This window comes from Monodon monoceros, unplaced genomic scaffold (assembly GCF_005190385.1).
Source record: "Monodon monoceros isolate NGI ecotype Baffin Bay Population unplaced genomic scaffold, NGI_Narwhal_1 Super_Scaffold_12, whole genome shotgun sequence".
NCBI classification, from domain to species: Eukaryota; Metazoa; Chordata; class Mammalia; order Artiodactyla; family Monodontidae; genus Monodon; species Monodon monoceros.
The window spans coordinates 99,707,392-99,733,231 of NW_021703768.1; the positions used below are offsets into that span (position 1 = coordinate 99,707,392).

General features: G+C 35.0%; 1 non-coding gene across 1 annotated transcript; it reads right to left on the reverse strand.

The window, feature by feature from the left end:
• Positions 1–1,332: 1,332 nt before the first annotated feature.
• On the reverse strand, positions 1,333–1,439 carry LOC114893458. The gene has a single exon (XR_003792887.1). It is a non-coding gene; the product is annotated as a U6 spliceosomal RNA (small nuclear RNA).
• Between the last annotated feature and the right edge of the window lie 24,401 nt (positions 1,440–25,840).

Below are 25,840 nucleotides of genomic sequence, written 5' to 3' on the forward strand. Positions count from 1 at the left end.
AAAAAGTATAATGAAGAATTATTGACACTCTTGTTTAAAACACTGGGCATATCAGTAATACATCATGCAAGCTCCTAAGTATAGCTGTGTGCTGATCTTCTCTTTGATTTAATAGACGAAAGTTAACTCTGCCATTAAGGTAGAGGGTGAGGATAAAATGAGGGGGAACCGGCCAGCCTCGTCCTTAGGTTTTCCAACCTAGGTATGATATCTTCACCATATTAAAAAATATTATATTTAGAGATTAATTGATTTAATATTATTACTTCACAACATTCTACTTTAATCCTCAGAACTTTACTTTAGACTTTTCAAGTCATACTATTGATGAGTGCTTCCCAACTTTTGTCTACCTAATAAGTTGGATATCATCGTTATGACTGAAAGCAAGGGAATACTTTTTTTTTTCTTACGATGCTTATAGTTTTATTTTATATAATGTTTAATTTGTAAATCGTGCCAAAAAATTTCAGAGGGAAATGAAGACAGTTCAGTAGTATGGCATAGAAAGTTAGGATTTTTATCGTTTTTATTAAAGTATAGTGTATTTACAACATTATATTAGTTTCAAGTGTACAACCTAGTGATTCAATATTTTTGTAGCTTATACTCCATTTAAAGTTATTACAAAAAAATCTATATTGTCCTGTGCTGTACAATATGGTTTTGTTGCTTACTGATTTTATACATTGTAGTTTGTGTCTCTAAATCCCATACCCCATCTTCTCCTCTCCCCCTTCCTTCACTCCACTAGTAACCACTAGTTTGTTCTCTAAATATGTGTCTGTTTTGTTACATACAGTTGTTTGTTTTATTTTTTAGATTCCACATATAAGTGATAGCATAGAGCATTTATCTTTTTCTATCTGATGTATTTCACTAAGCATAATACTCTCTAGGTTCATCCATGTTGTTGCAAATGGCAGAATTTCATTCCTTTTAATGACTGAGTAGTATTCTATTATATGTATAAATATATATGTGTATATATATATAATGTCTTCTTTATGTATCTGTTGATGGACACTTGGGTCACTTTAATATCTTGCCTATTATAAATAATGCTGCTATGAACATTGGGGTGCATATATCTTTTCATATTAGTGTTTTCATTTTTTTCGGATATATACCCAGCAGTGGAATTGCTAGATCATATGGCAGTTCTATGCTTACTTATCTGAGGAAACTCCATAATGTTTTCCATAGTGTGTGCACCAATGTACAATACCACTAACAGTGTACTAGGGTTCCCTTTTCTCCACATCCCGGCCAACATTTGTTATTTGTAGATATTTTGATAACAGCCATTTTGATGGGTATGAGGTGATATCTCATTGTGGTTTTTGCTTTACGAATTTGCATGTCATCCTTGGGCAGGGGCCATGCTAACCTTCTCTGTATTGTTTCAATTATAGTATATGTGCTGCCAAAGTGAGCACTCTCATTGTGATTTTGATTTGCATTTCTCTCATGATTAGTGATGTTGAGCATTTTTTCATGTGCCTGTTGCCCATCTGTATATCTTCTTTGTAATAATATCTATTCAGGCCTTCTGCCCTTTTTTTTTTTTAATTGAGTTATAATAGCTGTTTATATGTTTTGGATATTAACCAATTATCAGTCATATCATTTGCAAATATATTCTCCCATTCAGTAGGTTGTCTTTTTTGTGTTGTCAATGGTTTCCTTTGCTATGCAAAAACTTTTAAGTTTAATTAGGTCCCATTTGTTTATTTTTGCTTTTATTTCTTTTGCCTTAGGAGACAGATCCAGAAAAATATTGCTACGATTTATGTCAAAGAGTATCCTGCCTACATTCTCTTATAGGAGTTTTATGTTTTAAGGTCTTACATTTAGGTCTTGACTCCATCTCGAGTTTACTTTTGTATATGGTGTGAGGAAATGTTCTAATCTCATTCTTTTACATGTAGCTGCCCAGTTTTCCCAGAACCACTTATTGTCTTTCCTCCATTGTATATTCTTACCTCCTTTGTCATAGATTAATTGGGAATAAGTGTGTGGGTATTTTCCTGTGTTCTCTATTCTGTTCCATTGAGCTATATGTCTGTTTTTGTGCTAGTACCATGCTGTTTTGGTTACTATTGCTTTGTAGTATAATCTGTAGTAAGGGAGCATGATACCTCCAGCTTTGTTCCTTTTTCTCAATATTGCTTTAGTAATTCAGGGTCTTTAGTGGTTTCATATAACTTTTCAGATTATTTTTTTCTACTTCTGTGGAAAATGCCTTGGGTATTTTAATAGGGATTGCATTAAATCTATAGATTGCTTGGGTAGTATGGACATTTTAACAATATCAATTCTTCCAGTTTGAGAACATGAGATATCTTTCCATTTCTTCATATCATTTTCAGATTTCGTCTTCAAAGTTTTATAATTTTCAGGGTATAGGTCTTTCACCTCCTTGGTTATGTTTTTTCCTAGGTATTTTATCCTTTTGATGTGATTGTAAATGGGATTGTTTCCTTAATTTTTCTTTCTGGCAGTTCATTATTAGTGTACAGAAAAGCATCAGATTTCTGTATATTAATCTTGTATCTTGCAACTTTACTGAATGTATTTATTAGTTTTAATAACTTTTTTGGTGACTTCAGAGTTTTCAATATAAAGTTTCATGTCATCTGCAAATAGTGACAATTTTACTTCCTCTCTTCCAATTTGGATGCCTTTCATTTCTTTTTCTTGTCTGATTGCTGTGCTAAGCCTTCCAATACTATGTTAAATAGAAGTGGTGTGGGTGGACATACTTGTCTTGCTCCTGATTTTAGAGGAAATGCTTTCAGCTTTTCAGCACTAAGTATGATGTTAGCTGTGGGTTTTTCATAAACGGCCTTTATTGTGTTGAGATGTGTTCCCTCTATACCAACTTTGATGAGACCTTTTATCATAAATGGGTGTTGAATTTTGGCAAATGCTTTTTCTGTGTCTATTGAGTTGATTATGCGATTTCTATCCTTCCTTTTGTTAACGTGGTGTATCACATTGATTGATTTGCAAATATTGAACCAATCTTGTGTCCCTGGAATAAATCCCACTTGATCATGGTGCATGATCCTTTTTTTATAGTTTTGAATTAGATTTGCTAATATTTTTTTGAGAATTTTTGCATCTATATTCATTATTGAGATATTGGCCTGTAATTTTCTTTTTTCCTAATGTCTTTGTCTGGTTTTGGTATTAGGGTAATGTTGACCTCATAGAATGAATTTGGGAGTGTTTGACTCTCTTCAATTTTTTGGAAGGTTTTGAGATGGATAGGTATGCTCTTCTTTATGCGTTTGGTAGAATTCCCTAGTGAAGCTATCCAGTTCTGTGCTTTTGTTTGCTGGGAGTTTTTTTAATTACAAATTCAATTTCATTACTAGGGGTAGGTCTGTTCAGATTGGCTATTTCTTCTTGATTCAGTCTTGGGAAGTTGGATATTTCTAGAAATTTGTCCATTTCTTATATGTTGTCCAATTTGTTTATGATTTTTTTTATCCCTGTGGTATCTTATTTGTCCTCTTTCATTTCTTATATTGTTTATTTGAGCCCTCTCTATTTTTTCTTGGTGAACTTGTCCAAATGTTTATCAATTTGTTTTTTCTTTTCAAAGAACCAGCTCTTGGTTTCATTTATCTTTTCTTTTTTTTTTTTGGTCTCTATTTTATTTATTTCTTCTCTGATCATTATTATTTCATTCCTTCTGCTGACTTTTGGGCTTGTTTGTTCTTTTTCAAGTTCCTTTATATACTAATAGGCCAGGATTTTTATTTGAGAGTTTCCTTGTTTCTTGATGTAGGCTGTATCATTATAAACTTCCCTCTTATAACTGCTTTTGTGCATCCCACAGATTTTGGACAGTTCTGTTCCTATTTTCGTTTGTCTTGAGGTATTTTCTGATTTCCTCTTTGACTCAAATTTTTTCCAGTAGCATGTTTTTTAGCCTCCATGTGTTTGTGCTTTTACTATTTTTCTTTGTGTAAAAGATTTCTATTGTTGTGATCAGAAATAATGCTTGATATAATTTCTATCCTTTTAAACTTGTTGAGACCTTTCATGGCCTTGCATGTGATCACTCCTGGAGAATGTTCCACGTGAGTTTGAAAAGGAAGTGTACTCTTCTGTCTTTAGATGGAGTGTCCTTTAGATATCTATTAACCTGACTAGTCTATTGTATCATTTAAGACCACTGTTGACTTATTGGCTTTCTGTCTTTGATGTAAGACATTGATGTAAGTGGGGTGTTGAAGTACCCTGCTACTATTTATTATTGTCAACTTATCTCTTTATGTCTTTATTATTTGCTTTATATATTTAGGTGCTCCTGTATTGGGTGTATATATATTGATGAGTATAATATCTTCTTCTTGTATTGATCACTTTATCATTATATAATGTCCTTCTTTGTCTCTTGTTATAAACTTTGTTTTTAAAGTCTATTCTGTATCATGTGAGTATTGCTACCCCCAATTGTCATTGCCATTTGTATGAGAAATATCTTTTTCCAGCTTCTCACTTTTGTCTGTGTGTGTCTTTAGTTCTGAAGTGAGTATCTCATAGGCACCATATAGATGAGTCTTCTTTTTTACCCAATCAGCCACCCTGTTTCTTTTGATTAGAGCATTTAATCCATTGACATTTAAAGTAATGATTCATAGTTATGTACTTATTGCTATTTTATTTCTTGTTTTCTGTTGTTTTTGTAGTTCTTCACTGTTCTTTTCTTCTTTTAGTTTCCTCCCTTGTGGTTTGATGCTTTTCTTTAGTGGTATGTTTGTATTCATTTCAGCCTTGTTTTTCTGTATCTATTGTAGGTTTTTGATTTGTGGTTACCATGGGGTTTGTACATGTTGACCTATAACTATATCTATTTGTTTCAAACCGGTACTCCTTCAAGTTCAGACACTTTCTAAAAGATCTACATTTTTTACTCCCTGCTCCCACATTTTGTGCTTTTGATGTCAGACTTTACATCTTCATGTTTATTCCTTTACTCATTATGTAGTTATACTTGATTTTACAGTTTTTGTCTTTTAATTTTTGTACTAAGTCATTGATCCTCATTCTTTATTATATATTTGCCTTTACTAGTGGCATTTTTTCCCTTTCCTAGTTACTTCTTGTTCTTGCTTCTTTCTTATTTCTTGTTATAAGCTTTTCTTTTCCACCTTGAGAAGACCTTTTAACATTTCTTTTCAGGTCAGTTTAGTATTGATGAACTTTTTCATTTTTGTTTGTCTGAAAAGCTTTTAACTCTCCTTCTATTCTAAATTATACTCTTGCTAGGTAGAGTATCCTAGGTTGCAGGTTTCTCCCTTTTAGCACTTTGAATATATCATGCCACTCCCTTCTGGTCTTCAAAATTTCTGCAGCAAAATCAGCTGTTAGCCTCATGGGGTGTTGCTTGCATATGCCTCTGTTTTTCTCTTGCTGCCTTTAGAATTCTTTCTTTATCTTTAACTTTTCCATTTTAATTGTAGGTCTTGATGTGGGTCTATTTGGGCTCATCTTTTTGGGGACATTCTGTGCTTTTTGTCTAGATATCTGTTTCCTTCTTCAGTCTTATGAAGTTCCAGCCATAATTTCATCAAATACATTTTTTGATCCCCTTCACTTTCTCTTTTCCTTCTGGGACCCATAAAATGTGACTGTTTGTGTACTCAATGTTATCCCAAAGATCCCTTAAACTGTTCTAATTTTTTAAATTTGTCTTTCTTTTTGCTGTTCTGACTAGATGATTTCCATTATTCTATCTTCCAGATCACTTATGCATTCTTCTGTTTCACCTAGTCTGCTTTTCATTCCTTGTAGTGTGTCTTTCATTTCAGTTATTCTTCAGTTATAACTAGTTCTTTTTATATTTTTTAGTTCCTTGTTAAACTTCTCACTGTGCTCATCCACTCTTTTCCCTAATTCAGTTAGCATTCTTACTACTAATGCTTTGAATTCTTTACTGGTAAACTGTTTATTTCTGTTTCATTATTTGCTTTTCCAGGGGTTTTCTCTTGCACTTTCAATTGAGACAAATTCTTCTCCTCATTTTTCTTATCTTTCTCTGTCTCTGAAATTAAGTGAAACAGTTATCTATGGTGGTCTTGAAGGGTGTCTTTATGTTGGAGCATCCCTACATAGTTTACATGTGTCCAGTGGCTTTGGTGGGAGAGCTGGATTTGATGAGAACACAAGTCACGTCTTTCCTCGTGGTGTGCTGGCAGCTATCACCTTGGTAGGAGGTGGGGCTGGAGATGGAGGCATACTGCCAGACTCAGGTGTGAAGTGGCACTTTCCCTCTGCTCAGTGGCCTTCACAACACTATCAGGGGTAGGGTCGGGTCTCAAGTTGCTGAGGGTTGGGTCCAAGCTAGCTCAGTTTCCTTTTAGTGTGTGCTCTTCTCTCCCAGCACTGGCACCCTCATCCCAGAAGGAAGCAGTGCTGGAGCAAGAGGGGTTGGTATTTATGTGAAAACTCAGTCTCTGTGCACTGATGCTGAATTGAATCTTAGAGCTTTGGGTGAAGTGGAAAAGAGTAGCTTTATTGCTTTGCCAGGCAAACGGGGACACAGAGGGCTTGTGCCCTCAAAAACTGTCCCCACCCAGGGGGATTTGGTGAGGAGTTATATGGCAATGGTTCAAGGGCGGGGTTGCTGATAAGGATCAGTGTGTGTGCAGGGTCTGCATTCCTTTAATTTGGCCTCAGGCAACCCCCAATCAGCCTCTGTGGTTCTTGATGTTATCAAACCATGACCCTCTCTCTGAATGAAGAATGCTTCATTAAGTAGTTAACATCTTCCATTTGTTGGGGTTTTTAGTTCTGTAGAAAAGCTCAAACATATTAGTATGTGTATCCAGTGAGGTAGAACCATGATTCTGTCCCAAGGCTGCACTGTTGTTTCTTGGCTGCTGCTACCTTGTCTCTGCATCCCCTCCCTTCCCTGATTAGCAACTGTTTGAACCTGCCCTTTGGAATTCAGGGAAGGTCATGGAGGCTGAAGTCTCTCTCCTACAAAGAAGAAACGGGGGACACAAAAAGGCTTCTATGCCCAGGAACCCAACAGGGTCCTGCTCAGTTTCACTACTGGGTATTTGGTGAGGGTTGGGGTGCAGGCTGTACTGGTTGGGATGCCATCAGAGATCCACACTGCCCCTGGTATGCCTCCTGTACAATTGGACAGTAGTGACTGTCCCCTCCCTGCTCAGAACTGCTTACAGTTTGAGCTGCCTCTGCGTCTCATGGCTGAGCTTTCTCCTCAGTTGTCATAGCATTCATTTCACTGTGGGGCTGCAACACAAGGCCAGCAGGGCTGGAGTGTTTGTCAGCCCAGGCTGGGGTACACACTGGGTCCATCACAGGAAATCAGTCATTCACTCACAGGGTTTCAATCCACACTCTCCACCCTGTTTCAGGAGCAAGAAAGCCTTCACGCACTCCTCACAAGTGGAATCTAGGCTTCTCACAGTACTCCTGTTAGTCCACCAGCCCTCCAGTCAGCCAAGGGGTATCGTCTTCCCCTTGTCAGACCCCAGGGCTGTTGCACCCAATATGTGGCTTGAACCATTCACTCCCCAGGAAGGTTCTCTGCCCATGTAATCTCCTTTTTCTTCTGAGTCCCATCCCAGGGACACAGATTGTGACCTGATTGGTTTTCTTCCCTTCTGATCCAATTCCATGTGGATCTTTCTTATAGCCTAGGTTGCGCAGGAATCTTTCTGCCAGACACCACTTAGTTTTCAATGAGAATTGTTCCACATGTAGATAAATTTTTGATGTGTTCCTGGGAGGAGGTGAGTTTTATGTCCTCCTACTCTGTCATCTTAATTTGACACTGGGAATGATTTTTCATATGCTAGTAAGCCCTTTTAAACTATTAGTGACTTCTTATATTTGAACCTAGGCCAAACCACTGTAAAAATTCATGGGCTCACAACATATCTTAGATATCACATCTTAAGCTCAGAGATCAGAACTTGGCCTATAATCTTGGTAGCCACATTTGTGTACCAAGTTGATTTTACCTCATCAGAGAGAGTTAGTGAACTGTGTTCAGTACTGTAATTACAGCTTTGAGCAGGCATGTCCTACCTGTACAAGGCTATTTAGCAAAAAGCACTGAGCAGAGAGACAGGGCCACCTACTGAGATAAGCAAAGATCAAGTAAAAGGCACTGACTGGATCAAATGCTAATCTCTGCAGAGATTTTGTTTCTTGAATATTAGTGCAACTTCATTAATTCTTGCATAAAAGATGTTATTTATATACTACAAGAACACTCTTCTGGGTACTGGTAAAGAATAAAAAAGACTAATAAGACATGGTTCATGTCCCTAGGGAACATAAATAGAAACAAATAGAGGTAAGCATTAGCAAGTAGTGTAATTAGACAGGTATAATTTTGGTAAACCATCTTTACAGAAGAAATTAGAAAAAGACATTAAAACTAAAGGTTCTATGCTAAGTGTTACGCTAATTATGTATCAAGAACAATACTTCAGAAGGGAGTGGTAGGGCATATTTAAAGTGATAAAAGGGAAAAACCTGCAACCAAGATTACCCAGTAAGGATCTCATTCAGATTCGACAGAGAAATTAAAACCTTACAGACAAGCAAAAGTTAAGTTCACCACCACCAGCTTTACAACAAATACTAAAGGAACTTCTCTAGGCAAGAAACACAAGAGAAGGAAAAGACTCACAATAACAAACCCAAAACATATATGAAAATGGTAATAGGACCATACATATCAATAATGACCTTAAATGTGAATGGATTAAATGCTCCCACCAAAAGACACAGACTGGCTAAATGGATACAAAAACAAGACCCATATATATGCTGTCTACAAGAGACCCACTTCAGACCTAGGGACACATGCAGACTGAAAGTGAGGGGATGGAAAAAGATATTCCATGCAAATGGAAATCAAAAGAAAGCTGGAGTAGTAAGTCTCATATCAGACAAAATTGACTTTAAAACAAAGACTATTACAAGACACAAAGAAGGACACTACATAATGATCAAGGGATCAACCCAAGAAGAAGATATAACAATTGTAAATATTTATGCACCCAACATAGGAGCACCTCAATGCATAAGGCAAATACTAACAGCCATAAAAGGGGAAATCAACAGTAACACAATCATAGTAGGGGACTTTAACACCCCACTTTCACCAATGGACAGATCATCCAAAATGAAAATAAATAAGGAAACACAAGCTTTAAAAGACACATAGACCAGATTGACTTAATTGATATTTATAGGACATTCCATCTAAAAACAACAGAATACACTCTCTTCTCAAGTGCTCATGGAACATTCTCCAGGATAGATCATATCTTGGGTCATAAATCAAGCCTTGGTAAATTTAAGGAAATTGAAATCATATCAAGTATATTTTCCAACCACAAAACTATGAGACTAGATATCAATTACAGTAGAAAAACTGTAAAAAATACAAACACATGGAGGCTAAACAATATGCTACTAAATAACCAAGAGATCACTCAAGAAATCAAAAAGGATTTCAAAAAATACATAGAAACAAATGACAGTGAAAACACAATGACCCAAAACCTATGGGATGCAGCAGAAGCAGTTCTAAAAGGGAAGTTTATAGCAATACAATCCTACCTCAAGAAACAAGAAAAATCTCAAACAACATAACCTTCTGCCTAATGCAATTAGAGAAATAAGAACATAAAAAACCAAAAGTTAGCAGAAGGAAAGAAATCATAAAGTTCAGATCAGAAATAAACAAAAAAGAATTGAAGGAAACAATAGCAAAGATAAAGCTAAAAGGTGTTTCTTTGAGAAGGTAAACAAAATTCATAAACCATTAGCCAGACTCAACAGGAAAAAAAGGGAGAAGACTCAAATCAACAGAATTAGAAATGAAAAATGAGAAGTAACAACTGTTATGTTATGCAGAAATACAAAGGCTCACGTGAGACTACTACAAGCAACTATATGCCAACAAAATGGACAACCTGGAAGAAATGGACAAATTCTTAGAAAAGTACAAACTTCCAAGACTGAACCAGGAAGAAATAGAAATATGAACAAACCAATCACAAGCACTGACATTGAAACTGTGATTAAAAATCTTCCAGCAAAAAAAAGCCCAGGACCAGATGGCTTCACAGGCGAATTCTTGCACTATTGATGGGAATGTAAATTGATACAGCCACTGTGGAGAACAATGTGGAGGTTCCTTAAAAAACTAAAGATAGAACTACCATATGACCCAGCAATCCCACTACTGGGCATATACACTGAGAAAACTGTAATTCAAAAAGAGTCATGTACCCCAGTGTTCATTGCAGCACTATTTACAATAGCCAGGATATGGAAGCAACCTAAGTGTCCATCAACAGATGAATGGATAAAGAAGATGTGGCACATATATACAATGGAATATTACTCAGCCATAAAAAAAATGAAATTGAGTTATTAGTAGTGAGGTGGATGGACCTAGAGTATGTCATACAGAGTGAGGTAAGTCAAAAAGAGAAAAATACATACATATGTTAATACATAATATGGAATCTAAAAAAAAATTGTTCTGATGAACTTATGGACAGGACAGGAATAAATACACAGCGAGTAGTGAATGGACTTGAGGACATGGTGTGGGGGAAGGGTAGACTGGGACAAAGTGAAAGAGTAGAATTGACATATATACACTACCAAATATAAAATAACTAGCTAATGGGAAGCAGCTGCATAGCACAGGGAGATCACCTCGGTGCTTTGTCACCACCTAGAGGGTGGAATAGGGAGGGTGGAAGGGAAGCACAAGAGGGAGGGGATATGGGGATATATGTATGCATATAACTGATTCACTTTGTTATACAGCAGAAACTAACACAATATTGTAAAGCAATTATACTCCAATAAAGATGTTAAAAAATTTTTTTTTCATTCTTTATTGGAATTAACAACACTTTTTCTACTGTATTTCCCTTCCACCTTTATCTTGAATCTATTGACTCTGTAGTTCTGTTTCTGGCCTGTCTATTCTGCTCTTTTGATCTATTTTATGTGCACATACCAATAACAAACTGTCTTAATCACAACAGCTCTGGTCCTGATATATGGTAATGTTAAGTCCTTAGCTTCTGTTGTTATCTTGCCTTGGCTATTCTTAACTTTTCTTATTTCTACATAAATTTTAGAATCAATTTTCCCATATTCCCAAAAAAGACTCCTGGGACTTTTGGGCAATTTCATTCACTATATAGATCAGTTTGAGGAAAATTGACATTTTTGATATGCAATATTCATTTCAAAACATAATGATCCCTCCATTTATTTGTTTTTAAATTTCTTTCATCATATTGTGTAGTATTCTCTATAGGAGCCTTGAAGGTGTTTCCTTAGATATATACTCCTCTACATGTGATGTATTAAGCTGCTAGTATAAATGGCATATTTTTTTTGTTAATTTTATTTATTTGTTTTTTTCAATATAGAAATACATCATTTTATGTTAATAAATTCAATGATTTTGCTAGATTCACTTACTGATTTTCATAATTTTTATATTGATTATTTCATATTTTTTATATATGCAATCAGATCATCCATGAATAATGAAAGTTTTATTTCTTTCTTCCCCACACTTATAACTTTTATTTCTTCAGTTATTTCAAAAGTTTTGTCCTTATGGACAATGTTGAACAGCAGTGGTGCTGGGAAGTATATCTGTCTTCTTCCAGATCTCAGAGGGAAATTATTAGGTATTTTACCATTAAGTTTGATGTTTTCTCTGGGGTTTTTATAGATACTTATCAGACTGAGAAAGTTCTCTTCTATTCTCTCTCTCTCTCTCTTTTTTTTTTTTGCTAAGTTTTTTTTCCCTAAGTAATCATTAAAAAGTGTTACATTTTTCCAGGTGTACTTTCTGTCCTTATTGAGATGATATTTTCCTCCCGTCATATTAACATTTGTCTATTATGTCTTCATTTATTCTTTTACATTTAGGCTGTCTCAATCATAGTGCTTTAACATGTTTCTTTCAAACAACATATAAAGATGTTTTTGATATAATACATGAATTTTTTTCTTTTACCATTGAATTAATTTATATTTATTGATGTGACATATATATTAGTTTGTGATTCTGTTATGTTGTCTGCTCCGTTTTTAATGCTTCTGTTTTCAATATTTTGTTATTTTTGTTTTATCTTCCTCATATCTGTTTGTTTATAGTTTTGATTTGTGTGTTTGTGTGTGTGAGCACTTGCACGCATATACGTGTCTGTGTGTGCCTGTTTTCCCTCAGCTAATTTAGAAAGTTTATAATGGGTTTTTTAAAATTAGCTATTATATCAAAGACATTTAGTAGTATACATAATATTCTCAGTTAAGATCCTTTGTTTTTCAATGCCAGCTACCACTTGACCACTGTATTGGTTAGTGTTTTCTTTAATTTTTGGTAGTTTCCTCTTATAATGTGATGAAATAGATTTAAAGCATTACTTCTTGATTTATTTATATATTTAATGCCTATTGGTTTTCCTTAAGGAAAGTTTAAAAAATGCACCTAAACTCTTTCTATCTGTATTAGTTTCCTATTGCTGCTTTAATAAATTACCACAAACTTAGCAGTTTAAAACACTGCAAATTTTTCTTATAACTCTGGATTCTAGAAATCCAAAGTCAGTCTCACTGAGCTAAAGTCAAGATGTCAGCAGGGCTGGTTCCTCCTGGGATCTAGGAGAGATTCCATTTCCTTGCCTTTTTCAGGTTCTAGAGGCTGTCCACATTCCTTCCATGCAGAAATTGTATCACTCCAAATTTGCTTCCATCATTCCATCTCCTTCTTTGTCATTACCTTCCTCTTATAAGACCCTTGTGACTACACTGAACCTACCTGGATAATCCAGGAAAATCTCCCCATCTCAAGATCCTTAATTTGATCACATCTGTAAATCCCCCGTTCTACCTTTTGTCATGTAATATGACACATTGACAGGTTCCTACATCTTTGGAGGGGAGAGTCATTATTCTAGGTACCATACCATCTTTCCTTTTTTTTTTCCCTTAATGTTTTCTTTTCAAGTATTTTTATATGGTTTATTTTCAAACATTTACCTCTGTTGGGGGAAGTCATCGAGAGAACATGACTGCTATTTACCTGGGCAATCAGTGGTTCCTGTCTCCCTCCCCGGTCCTTGGAATTTACATTCTACTCACCATGTCCACAGTGGGAGCCATTTTCAAGGTCGCAGCTCTCAGAGAGCAATGTATTGTTGAGACCATCTGGACAGTAAACATGACTAAACCCAGTTAAGGCCTCGACATAAACTTTTAACATTCTGGAGGGCAGATGCGGAGATCTACTTGTTTTACGACTGCCCAAGACAAACCACATATGGAAATTCCCTTGCTTATTAAAGCGGCCACGTACAAATTCAAAGTGGTCTGCCTCTTTTATTTGGTCTCTCCTTGCCCTCCATGTATGGAAGCTAGTTTCAGATTTCACCCAGGAAACTCACGAGGTTGGGAACTAACAACCTCTTGTAATCCTATTTTTCCAGTTGCTCCATCTTACATTTTATGTAAATTCAGTGTGTTTTTTAATATCTTAATTAGTAAAATTCAATTTCAGAAGTTTATGTTTGTTTTCTCCAAGAAGGTCTCACTAGTGCTATATTTTCTTGGTGATTTTTTTTGTGTTTGAGGATGCAGGCTATAGCTTTTATTATGAATGTCGATGTGGTTGGTACAATACTGTTGGGTCAAATTTTCTTCAAAATTTCAGTTATTGCTCTAATGTATTCTGCATTTGAATTAGTAGAGAAGTCTGAAGATACCCTGATCTTTTTCCAATTGTAAATGATTTTGCAAAATTTCTTCATCCTTGAATTTCAATTACTTAATCAAGATATATTTCATTATTGATAGTTTTATATCGAATTTTTCTCCTAGAAAATGTTATGTGCTTTCATCTTAATTTCCAATGCTTCCTGTATTTCAGGAAAGTTTTCCTCTCTCTCTGAAAACATGTACATTTTATTAATGAATTTGCTCCTACAGGGAAACCAGTTATCCTTGGGTTGATCATCTTTGCCTTCCGCACCCATAGTGTTTTCATTATTTGATTTAATCACTGTTTTATCCTTTGCCTTTATTCTGAATATATTTTTTCCTGTTTGTCAGACATTTTCACCTGTCTATTCTTCTCCTTTCTGCATTTAATATATTTGCTAATTCAGTAATAGCGTAATATTGGTCCTATATTTGTCTACTCCCTCTTCAATCTCCCTTTTCATGTCTTCTCTTGTTTTATTATTTTATCTCTTAGGTGTTGATTTATTAGAACCATGTTTTCTATTAGAAATTTTAATGTAAATTATCCATTCATTTTCTTCTGAAATAGAGCTTCTGTTATTTTTCACCTGACTCATTTTTAACATGGAGAATTTGGCCCACACTTCCTATTTGCACTGATACTGTTTGTATAATTTCATGATGAGTGCTTACTTTATCCCCTTATCTGACTCCTATTTATCTTTTCTCAAAGCTGCAGCAAGCCTCTGTGTGTGTTCTGTGTATATTTGAGAGATGGTGTTTGAAAAATAGGGGTGGAATTGGAATCAGCTGGCACTAGGCATAAACCTAATCAGAAAAACTAAACTGTACCTTGTTTATCACTGTCTTATACCCTAGTTAACTTTGCAGAAGACATATCATAATCCATGCCAGAATTTCTTCAGGCTTCAAATAGCACCTGTGAATTTGGTGCAAATTCTAAAACTCTCTGCATTTATCAAAAAGCAGCTGCCTAAGTAGTTTTTAACCCTATTTGATCCTGGATTCCTCCAAAGTCTTTTTCTAACCCTCTAAAAGCATAATAGGATGAGATTAACAATTTGAGTTTAGGCCCCTGTGTTGAGTTTAGAGTGGATTGAAGATACTTTCACAGGTTCTTCTACTTTATACCACCCTAGAAATGTCTTTTCTCTTTTTTTGTGTTTAAGTAAATTCTTGTTTATCCATGAGATCTTACCTCTGGGTGTCTGAAATGTTTCTACTTTTTCTCTCTGCTTTTCTCCCAGCAGGAGAACCAAAACCATAATGGTCAACCATGTTTCCTTTTCCTGAGGCTTTTGGTCCTCTTTGAGTTGCTTCCATGTATTCTCATTATGCTCTTTCCAGCCATGGATTTTTAGTACAATTTTTTCAGGATGTTGTGAAATCACCTCTTCCTTCCTATACTTTTCATTGGGCTTTTGGGAATAACATAGAGCTAAACCAAGTCATGCCTTGTAGAATATTTTTAAAAGCCTTCTCTTTCTCTGACTACCAGCTCTTGTTTTGATGACCTCTGTTGTATTTGTGGAAGTTTGTTGTTTGTTCGTTGGTAGGTTTCATTTTGTCTTTAGCCTATTTGCACCCATATTTTTAGGTTTGGAGGCAGTGAAATTTTAAGATTTAATATAATTCTATTATCTTTGGAAGTTTGTATTTAGATTCGTTAAGTCTTTTCTAAAAGTAATTTTTCTTCTATTCAATATATTACGTTTTGATTCTTTTGGGTCATTTCCATTAGTGTTCGGAATGGAAATATGTTGGTGAATGTGATTTCCATGGCGCAGGCAACCCTAACTATGACTGACTTTGGCATGAGTTAATGTTATTGAGGCAAACAAGATCTGCTTCCAAGCCCTGGCCCTGTTCTACTTAAGCATGATTTGAACCTGGGAAAACAACTCTCCTCTTAAGTTATAATTGATTTTTTGAACTGTACCCTCCAGTCTCTGAGGAAAATAAGAAATTTGGAGCTACAATGGGAATTCATATGCACTGTTTGGTGAAGCATATCTTAATAGGATTTCTTTAACCAAGCGAGCTAAATCTTGAAACTCCGAGTTTGGTTGACTGTTTTTCCTTAACTTCTTAGGATTTACCTTTGACTAATTTCTTTCAGATGAAACACTGGATTAAGGGTTTGCAACCATCATTGTGCATTAGAATCACCTGGGAAGTTTAAAGAACAATAGCTGCCCAGGTTCTAGTGCTAGAAATTTTATCTAAATTTATCTGGGGCTGGACTCTGATAGTGGTGCTTTTAAAAAGCTCCTAGAGGTGTCGAAAGTGTAGCCAGAGTTGAGAGCCATTGTAACAGAAAATGAATCAGGAGGAAGATCCATCTTCAGGAGTGACAGTAAGGGAACACTGGCTTAACACCACTACAATTCAGGATAAATGAAAGTAAATTGTTTTCCCTTCCCTTGGAGCCCAAGATAAATTATTTTAATTTGAATTATTTTGCAACATCATTATTGAAAAAGAGCGCTTTTCTTCTGGGGAATAAAAACAAGCTTTCCTTTGAAATTTGGATGAAAATATTAAAATCTTATTTTTACAGTCAGGTCTATTTGAGGTAAATTACTCTGAGTTGGTGAAAAATTAATTTCTTCATGGACTATTGAAGAGAAAGCTTGATTTCAAGCTTACTTGAAACTTGCTATCATTAGGAGAAAAAGAAGTTAAATGTATGTTGAAAAATCCAAATTTTTTAAAAAAAGAAACCAAACAACCTATAGATTTTTCCTCAGAGACTGGCCATATGTGTGGGGCTAGGGAGATGTCTGTAGTTTACATTTACCTGTTAACCTACTGTGCTACTAGAAGATCTTAGTCATTCTCTGTATATTCAAGTTTTTTAAAAAAAATTGATCTCATCAGTAAATTAAGCATTCCAACTTTTTCTCTGCTGAGAACCAGTGCCATTTATCTAGCTAGAGTAAATAATGTAGGCTGAATTTTTAACCAGGTTCTATCTCATGTGGATAGCTTCATCTTTTAGAAAATGCTTCCAGTCTTGGTAGACCAGATCATATCAGTGATTCTCAAAATGTTGTAAGACTGTCAGAGGGGGCTGTCCCTGTTGTAAAAGAACAGCATCACATGTTAAGAAAACTAACCTAGTGGCCACCTAAAAAGCCACAATGGATGTCTGTAGATACACAATCTGATATTAAGTTGTTAGGTATGACTTAGCTAAGAAATACATCAAATTGTACATATAGAATCAGGTGCTTCTTGGAACCTAGGAATTTATAAAAAGGAAGAAAGGAAGGGAGGAAGGAAAGAATGAAAGAAAGAAAAAAAGAGAAAGAAAGAAATCATTTAGTTTATCAAACATTTCCTAAAGTGATATTTGTAATTCATGTTATTCCATGGATGATTCGGTTTACAAAAATATAGCTATCATAGGTATATTTACTTTCAAGAGATGAAAAAAAATTACATTTGGTGCAATCTATTCCCCACATTTAAAAAATTATGCTTTTTAAGAATCATACAAAGTTAATTGATTTATCATAAATTGCCATCATGTACTTTCTACTTATTATTCAATAATTCAAAAATGTAAATGATCCCTACACTGTCAAATCTCTATGTGGGATACCATTGGTAAATATATTATTGAATGATTACACTTTTAGGATAGATGTAATTATCAAGTACCAATCAATAATGTTTGTCTTATGAGAGCAATATATTGAAATAGGAAAAAAGGTTTCTTCAGCATATTTTTAATCAATCAGGTAAGTTTCACAATATGTTTAGACTGGAGTGAAGCTGACACTTTCAAAACAGCCAAGATTGAATAATATTAACCTCCTTGAGCCAAATACTGGTGATTCTCGCCAAGGAAGATATTTGTCTTTGTTCAGCATTCGTTCTCCAAAACTATCACGTTTCTCTTAGGGCATTCTTCCTCCCATGTAAAATTCATTCTTTAGTGCATTCGTTCATTCTCCCAATGTTTTATATGTGTCTAGTATATGCCAGAGACAGTAGCAGTGAGCTAACAATGTATATGTCAACATGGAGAACATGGAATCGTGAGAGAAATAGGCCTTAAGCAAATATTTCATCTAAAATGTTAATAATGCTATGAGAGGAGAATACAAGTTCTTATGAAACCTTTGGAAGATATTATCTAAGGTAGAAGTTTGGGAAAGCTTATATGAGGAAATGATATTTGAGCTCAGATCTGAGAATAAAAGTCGTTCATTTAGTAAGAAAATGTCAGACAGATAAATGAAATGTGATTAAATCCTTGATGTAGAAGACAGCATGCATAGGTACTTAAAGGAACTCAAAGAAGGCTCATGTGTATGGTGGGCCAAGAGCAAGGGAAAGAAGTACTAGGGACTATGAGAGACTATGTAGCAATCTAGAAATGCCAGAATTAAAATTTACTTTTATTTAAGGGAAGTGAGAGAAATGGAATGAGAGAATGATGTTTTGTTGTCAACATTGCTTAAATTTAATTTTACAGCTTAAATAATTTTTATTTACCCCTATTAAAAAAAAAAGTCTAGTATTTCTGTTGTGTATGCCAGTACCAAGTGACAACAGTGTGCTAAAGATTTAGCCACAGAGGGCAAATAGTCAGATTTAACTATGGATATATTTAGAACATGTTTCCTCTTTAAAAACATTATGGAATACATATATCTATGCATTAGAGCTAAATCAATGTTTTCTGTTTCATAGAAAACAGAAAAATTCTTAAGGATTTAAATTTGAAGATTTCATGTGATATCCTTTATATAATTGTCATAAACACAATCTAATTTACCTTTAAAACATACATTGATTTAAATATTATTTGAGTAATCTTGCTTCTAGTCATTTGAAGACAAATGTTTTAGAAGTTTGTATTGGCTGTCTGTTTAGTTGTCAAAATCTCTCCCTATAATCCCTCATCATAACACTAAAACTGAAAACATCTCCTATTGATATGTATCTTATGTAATTTATAGTCTCCAGGATAAACAATTTTTCAACCAATTATTGAAATTTCTGAAGAAAATCTAATGTTTAGAAATTAAAATATTGTAGTCCTCGGTGTAAGGTTTAGGAAACAAAATCCCAAGTTGTTTTTTTTTTTTTAATTGTAATAGTATTTTACTATAAAGTTCATTGAATGGTGTACTCTCCTGCTGAAGGTAATTCGGGGGTTAGGTCTTATAAGTACACATGAAGAACTGATGCACATATATTCACTAGGCACTTACTTTTGGTCCAGTATGATGTTAGGTGTTGGAAAAGAAGTGTATCATGATTCCTGCCCTTAATTAACTTGCAATCTAAGTAGGAAAGTACACTCACATATTTTTAGGATCAGAGATAATTAAAGGCTAACTGAAATGGAGATATGAAAACAGTGGGTTGGTCTAGATGAGAGCAAGATGTGTTTATTAGGAAATATTCATAGATTTTTTACACTTGAGGTAGGACTAGAGAGTTGGGTAGGACTTGGCCAGCAGTGAGAAAGGGCAAGAACACACCAGAAATGTGATTGAAGTATCAGGGTACAGAGTTGAGAATCAGAAAGGAGCTTGTGGGTCTTGGGGAGGGAAGCAGTGGAAACACTGCCCTGACTAAAGGAAGATGTATATTGAAAGTAACAGATAATAAGCTTGACTAAGGGAAGAGTCAGATTATAAGAAGTGGCGATGCTACTAGCAGACTTGCAGAGTGTGGTGTTATGCACATTAGAGATTTTTGGACAAGGCTGACAGGAAAGTGGGATAGGAGGAGTGTCAGTTTGAAAAATGAAGTTATGAAGTCAGTGTTACATTTCCAGAGCTAAGGAGTGTGTATGTATGTATATGTATATGTGTATATGTGTATATATATAAAAATATGGTAGCCCATTATATACTTGCAGTAGCTGAGTGACATACAGCTGAGCATTGAGAGGCACAATTTTGTAGTATTTATGAATTTAACATCTAAAATTAAACCAGCTGGGTTTAAATTCTGGCTCTGACACATACTAGCTGTGTGATAACAGGCAAGCAAACTCTGTGTTTCCTGTTGTGAGCATTAATAAGTTATTATGAGTCAACAGTTAACAACAATGCCTAGAACATAATAAAGGCTATATATATACATAACCTATTAGTATTATTATTAAGCTAGCAGCAGAGTCTTAAGTAAATAGGTATAAATATATTTAAGAAAGGAAAAAGCATTAGTAATGGTACAAGCAAGAAAAAGTAACCATCCAATGCAGTTTGAAATATTGTGGGTGGAAGAAATAATATGATTTGACAACCAAATTTTACTCCAAATTAGTAAGTAACATAGACAAATGACTTTTTTTATCCACTTCACCTACAAAAGATGTGGAACCAGTTTCTAAGGTTTCTTCCAGTTTTGACTTTTGTGCTTTGTTGCTGCTGAGAGCTTATAAGAAAGTGCTTATTTCCTAGGCTTGAAAAAATTCCATTCTTGGGCTTCCCTGGTGGCGCAGTGGTTGAGAGTCTGCCTGCCGATGCCGGGAACACGGGTTTGTGCCCTGGTCCAGGAGGATCCCACATGCCACGGAGCGGCTGGGCCCGTGAACCATGTCTGCTGGGCCTGCGTGTCCGGAGCCTGTGCTCCACAACGGGAGAGGCCACAACAGTAAGAGGCCCGCGTACCGCAAAAAAAAAAAAAAAAAAAAAAAAATTCCATTCTTAGAATACTGAGGAAACAACTCAGTATGCTTGTTGTCACTTGCATCAAAGATCTAGGAAATATTAAACTGATGATTTATAGAAACAAAAAAAGTAGTAGAGGAAGCAGTGATCACTAGAGCCTAGAAACAATTCTCTAAAACTCATGTCCATTTTAGCTCCTTTCTTTGTCACTATCAGGGAAATACAGATTCAAGGCTTTTTACAGTTTCCCCAATTCCCCAAACAAGGTAGAGAGACATGCATTGGATGTATGAACTTCTATGTGGATCAGTAACTTGTTGAAATTGTTTGAAATTGCTTTCAAATGTTTGCTGTGGAAGAGGGAGAATTATTGATTGAAGAGCTTTGTGAGGTAGAATTCAAAGTGAAAGATGAAAACTGTAAATAAAGAACATTCTGTTGAATTTAAGAAAAACACGTATAACAGAGCTGTCTAAACATGAAATATGCTACCTTGGGAGGTCATGGGTTCCCACTGCTGACTGTTTTTAAACAGAATAGGTAGCCCTGTATCAAGAAATCATAGAGAATGTGGCATGAATGTTTGTTTTTCCTGCCCGCCCTACATTTCCCCATATATTTGCGCAGCAATGAATTTTGCTTAGAGGAACTAACCTACCTTCATTGGGTAAGGTCTAAGAGGGGCTCTGGTAAGAGGGGCTGTTGATAGAATGTCCTTTCCTCTCCTGGACAAGTTAGCAACTTGATACAAGTTAGTCAGAGTCTCTGCAGAATCTGAGCTGCAGAAGGTGGGAGCTTATTCCTCTCTTGAGATGGACGCAATAGAAACTGTCCATTAGTTCCCCCAGCTGGGTATTCAGAGTTGCTCTAATGTCTGTACTTCTCCAGATATAGCTTTTCAGTGTTTATTCTAAGAGATACTTCACACTTTTCTAATCAGTTCATAATATTTCAGAACTATCCAGATTTGCTGTCTGTTGTCTTAAAGCAAAGAATCCTAATTAATACACAGGTGTCAAGCTGCACATTAGTGATTGAACTGAATCACTGTTCAAATATCTTTAAGTCCAGACCACCTGAGATTTTCTGATTTAGAAAAATCTTTACCTCTTTTAATAGAAGATGAATAATAGAGAAATTGAGACACAAGAAAAAAATTGTCAGGTTGAAAGATCCCACCTACATTTTCTTCTGAATGTGATATTGTGTGGAATTAGCCATAATTTACCTGTTGTACAGGCTTTTGAAATTTTGATTTATCTGAAGCTTTCTCTTTGGTTCCAATGTCCTGCAGTTGTTCTGGGCTGGATCTGTGACACCCTGATCTGTAGAAATGATCGAAGGACCTAACAGAGTAATTTCATGAAATCTGGCATTATAAATGTCAGCTTCAACAAACGAGCAGTCACATTTAAACTGCAGGCCAGCTGGGGACTTCCCCGGTGGTCCAGTGGTCAAGAATCCATCTTGCAGTGCAGGGGAAACTGGTTTGATCCCTGGTTGGGGAACTAAGATCCCACATGCCATGGGGTAATTAAGCCCTCGCACCGCAACAGAGAGAAGCCAGTGCACCACAACGAAGCGAAGAGCCCGGGCACCACAACTAAGAACCGACGCAGCCAAAAACATAAATAAATAAATATTTAAACAACAACAAAAAAACACTGCAGGCCAGGGGACCCTGTCAGTCAGGAAAATAAGTGGAATTTATTGCTTTGAGGAGCCTGAATTGATTCCCTGGGCCAAATAGTGAAGAATTCCCTGAACTGGAGGCTCTCATCTCTCCTGCTGTCAGATCCATAAGATGTTATCTTCATGTATTTAAATATGCCATCTGGGTGACTGTTGGACATATGCAAATGTAATGTACTGCAGATAAGAAATCGGAAACAATCCACTCTCGTTTGCCTCTTTAGGGAATATGCCCTCAGTATCTTCTCTTTCTGTCCTCTACTTGTCTAAGCCACACTTACTCCCTTAGAGAAACAGTGCACTACAGACCATTGCTGGAAGTTTACATGCTCCGTTATATGACCTCCCTCATCTGTATCTCTCCTGTTGAGCTGAATTGTCTTGGCTTCTGCCAATTCTCTCCTCAATCTTCTCTCTATTTTGGTGCTTTTTAGTGATAGAGCTTTATCACTGTAATCATCTCTCTAATTTTTTCTGTTAATTGGACCAGTCAAATTTTCTAATTTGGGGAAATTGTATATGTATGTATATGCATATATATATAAATATATTTAAATATTCTATTAAACATAAAATGTTCCATTTCCTCAGGAGTTTTATTTATTTGCCACAGAATTCTATGTTTTATTCTCCTATTCTTGTAATCTCTCTTAAATCTTCAATTAATTTTCCTTTCTTATTCTAAATATGAACTATTTTATAAACTTAAACTTCTAGATGTCTTTTTTGGCCTTTAAAAAAAGCAGTCTGGATTTAGACATTCTGTTTGTGTGCATGTACAAGCAAGCGTACATATGGTTTTCCATTTTATTTTTTCCTTCATTCTTATTTAAGTTACTTATGGTTTATTTAGTTGCTATTTTCCCCAATTAGTATTTTATTCATTTATTATTTCTTCTTTGTAATTAAAGGTTTTCATGGCCATAAATTTTTTGCTGAGTACAGATTTTACTGTGCTTTATTACTATTGTCATGGATTATTCTGATTTTCCGAGTCTGTACTTTTTATTCTAATTTCATAATTTTGTAAGCATATTTCTTTTCTAAAAAGTTTATCTTTGTCACAGTTTATTTCTAAATTCTTTTAAATTTTCCACTTTTCAGAGAATATGAGATACAATTTTCTATTTCAAATTTTATAAACTTCTTGTGGTAAATCACAGTGACATATTTTGTAAGTCTTTTATAGACATAAGAGCAATGTACTTTTTCTATTTGAGATAGACTTCTCCCTCTTTCTTTCTTTCCACACCTTTGTTGTTCATATTAAACACTTCCTACATGCAATTTATTTTTCCTACTCTGTCCAATTCTGAAAGAGGTGTATTGAAGTCTCCCACACTGGGGATTATCTTTTTATTCTCTTAATAGTGTCTTCAAAGAGCAGAAGTTTTTAATATTTATTAAGTCCTATTCATCAGTCTCTCTTATGAATATGGTTTTGGTGTATATCTAAGAATTCTTTGTTTAACCCAAGGCCACAAAACTTTTATCCTATCCTTTCTTCTAGAATCTACAATCCATTTTGAATTATTTCTGTATGTGATGCTTTGTATGAATTGAAGTTCCTTTTTCATTTTTTTGATATCCAAAAGTCAAACACTATTAATGGAAAAAGATATTGGCTGCACCTTCATGGAAATTCAGTTGTCCATGCGTGGGCGTATTTCTGTACTATTTTTTGTTGTTGTTCCATTGATCTATTTCTCTGTTTTTACACAAATACTAAAGTGCTTTGATTACTGTAACTTTATAGTAAGTCTTGAAGTAAGGTAGAGTTAGTCCTCCAACTTTGTACTTTTTTTTCAAAGTTGTTTTGGATACTCTAGACCTGTATGAATTTTAGAAAAAGTCTTTAAGTTTCTCCACAAAAGCCTGCTTTGTTTTTGATTAGGATTGCATTGAATTTACAGGTCAATTTGGGCAGAATTGACTTCTAAACAACTTGAGTCTTCCATCTCATGAAAATGGTATATTACTCTATTTATTTAGGTCCCTTAAAATTTCTCTTAGGAATATTTTACATTTTCAGTCTATAAATCCTTCACACATTTTGTAAGATTTCTACCTAAGCACTTACTTTTTTATGGGTGCCTTTGTAAATGGATTTTTGTTAAGATTTTATTCTTTCAGAGAAATTCTAGGTTCACAGTAAAATTAAAAGAAAGGTACAGGGATTTCCCATGTGCCCCACCCCCATACACACATAGCTACCCCACTATCAACACCCTCACCAGAGTGGTACATTTGTTGCAACTGGTGAACCTACATTTACATCATAATCACCCAAAGTCCATAGCTTACCTTAGAGTTCACTCTTGGTGTTGTACATTCTATACGAACCTTATGGTATCATATCGAGTATTATCACTGCACTCAAAATCCTATTCATCCCTCCTCCTCCTCAACCCCTGGCAACCACTGACCTTTTTACTGTCTCCATAGTTTTCCATCCGTTTTCTAGAATATTATATGGTTGGAATCATACAATATGTAGCCTGTTCAGATTGATCTCTTTACTTGGTAATATGCATTTAAGGTTCCTCAATGTCTTTTCATGCTCATGAGCAATGTATGAGACTTCCTGTTGCTGCACATCCTCACCAACATTTGGTATCAGTGTTCTGGATTTTGTATTTTGGACATTCTGATAGGTGTGTAAGGGTATCTTGTTGTTGTTTTAAATTGCATTTCCCCGGTGACATATGATGTGGAGCATCCTTTCATATACTTATTTTCCATCTGCATGTCTTCTTTGGTAAAGTGTTTGTTAAGGTCTTTGGCACATTTTTAAATTGGGTTGTTGGTTTTCTTATTGTTGAGTTTTAAGAGGTTTTTTTTTTTTTTGTATAGTTTAGAAGAGTCCTTTAGCAGATAAGTCTTTTGTAAGTATTTTCTCCCAGTCTGTGGCTTGTTTTATTCTCTTAACATTGTCTTTCATAGAGCAAAAGTTTTTAATTTTAATGAAGTCCAACTCATCAATTATTTCTTTGATGTATCTTGCTATCAGTGTTATAGTTCAGAAGTCATCTCCAAAATGGTATTTTTATTTCACATTCCAACTGTTCAGTGCTGATATCTAGGAAAATGATTGATTACAATTGACTGACTTTGTATCCTGAAAACATGTTAAACTATGACTTAATTCTAACAACTTTTGTGTAGATTCTTTGAATTTTCTACAAACTTTTGTTTCATCTTTAAATAGAGGCAAGTTTATGTCTTCCTTTCCAATCGTATCTTTTTTATTACTTTTTACGGCAGTATCTAGGCCTTCCAATATAATGTTGAATTGAAACAGTTAAAAAAGACCATTAAGTATGATGTTAGCTGTAGATTTTTGTTTGTCCTTTTTGTTTGTTTGCTTGTTCATGTTGATTATTAGGTTAAGAAAGACTTTCTACTTTGTTGAGATTTTTAAATATCTTAACAGATGTTTAATTTTGTCAAGTACTTTCCTGCATCTATTGAGATATTCATATAGCTTTTCTTATTTAGTATGTGAATATAGTAACTACTAATTGATTTTTGAACGTTGCTTTTGCCTTAGATTCCTGGGGTGAACCTCAGTTGTTCATGATTTATTATCATTGTTACATAGTGTTGGATATGGTTTGAGACTATTTTGTTGAGAATTTCTGTGTCTCTATTTGTAAGAGGCCTATAATCAAAGACATTTATTTGGTTTTATTATT